Genomic DNA, 1,695 nt, shown 5'->3' with positions numbered 1-1,695 from the left:
TATATTTTTAGTTGGTCCAGATCATTTCTTTCTATTGTGTGTGTGTGTGTGTGTGCTATATATTTTTAGTTGGTCCAGATCATTTCTTTCTATTTTTTAGTAGAGATGGGGTCTCGCTCTTGTTGAGGCTGGTCTCAAACTCCTGACCTTGAGCGATCCACCCGCCTTGGCCTCCCAGAGTGCTAGGATTACAGGCGTGAGCCACCGCACCCTGCCTTGGGAAGGCTCTTTTGATTAACACTGGTGGAAGCTTTAAAGACGGGCTTGAAGCCAGATGGAGTTTTGGCCCCTGGGCCCTTAGTAATTGCAGAACTGATGTTTCCAGAAAGAGTATCTCTCTTTGTCTGTGCCCATCCTCCCTTCCCCCCAGGTTGCCCATCTCTGCTCTCCAGCGGGAAAGTGGAGCAGGAACTAGGAGTCACATTTCTTGGTATGTCGTTACCTTCTTCTATGATCTTGAGCAAGACACTCCCTGCCAGGGCCTCCAGTTCCTACCAATTTGACCACATGTCCTCTTTTATTTTTCCTTCCGTTGTGAACATCAATCATGTTGTAAATGGCAAAGAAATAAGTATTGGTTACTGGTGTGGCCTTAGGGTGTAACGAGCTCTTCCTGGGTGTCGCACCCGGGTTCAGTAGGGACGCGGGATGGGGCAGGTGCGGGCCCGTGCCCACACAGACCCCACAGTGCCCTGGGCAAGACAAGTGCACAAACGTGCACTCAGCGTGAGGAACACGGGTTGAATGGGGCAAGGGAGCTGCACGGCGTGGAAGCCCCCAGCAGGGCCAGTGGGGGGCCACTTCCCCTTGACCCTGCGGGACAAATAGGGGTGTCAGGTGAGAAAGGGCATTCTGAGGCCCTCCTGGTCTAGGCAGGGGCAGTACTGTGGGTAGACGGCCTTTCTGAATCGCTGTCACGAGCTGAGTCACTTTTCCGTGCTGATGCCTAGGGTTTTGGGGAATACTGGAGAGCATGTTTTCTAAGGCCAGAGCTTTAGGTCCTGCTGTGACATTGGGCGAGTCACATCAGCTCAGTTTCACCCCGAGTGAGTAGATTTCCGACATGTGCATGAGTTCACAAGTTGGCGTAAGGCTCCGTATTCGTGTCCGTTAGCAGCATGCCCAGTCCTAGAGTGGGGAGAAAGGACTGGAGGTCTGTGTAGGGGGTTGAATGGTGAACCTCCCTTTGAAAGCTATGTCCACCTGGAACCTCAAAATGTGACATTATTTAGAAGAAGGGTCTTCGCAGATGTAATTAAGGTAAGGACCTCAAAATGAGCCGATCCTGAATCAGAGTGGGCTCTAAATCCAATGATGGGCGTCCTCCCAGGAGGAGAAGGGCGTAGAGCAAGAGGCAGTGTGGCCTTTCCCCACCCCCAGCACGTCTGACACCTCCACCCAGCTCTGCCCCCACCTGGGAGGTGGCATGCGCCATGGGGAGAGAGGGGCTCTGGGGCCACTCACACCTGGCTTCGAGCCCCAGCTCTGACAGCGGCCGGCTGTGAGGGCCACGCAAGCCACCTGCCCTCTCCACACCTCCCTGTCTTCACACTCCAAAGGGCAAAGACCACCCACGGCTTGGGGGGATTTTACGGTCTAACGAATGTCACCTGATGGGTTCTCAGCGATCCACGGACGCCCCTCCTGCCTGCCCTACGTGTGCAGATAGCCAGGTGACTAGATTTCACGTGGAGT

This window comes from Propithecus coquereli, unplaced genomic scaffold, assembly GCF_000956105.1.
Source record: "Propithecus coquereli isolate 6110/MARCELLA unplaced genomic scaffold, Pcoq_1.0 Scaffold310, whole genome shotgun sequence".
In the NCBI taxonomy this organism is placed as follows: domain Eukaryota; kingdom Metazoa; phylum Chordata; class Mammalia; order Primates; family Indriidae; genus Propithecus; species Propithecus coquereli.
This window is presented reverse-complemented; position numbering follows the sequence as displayed.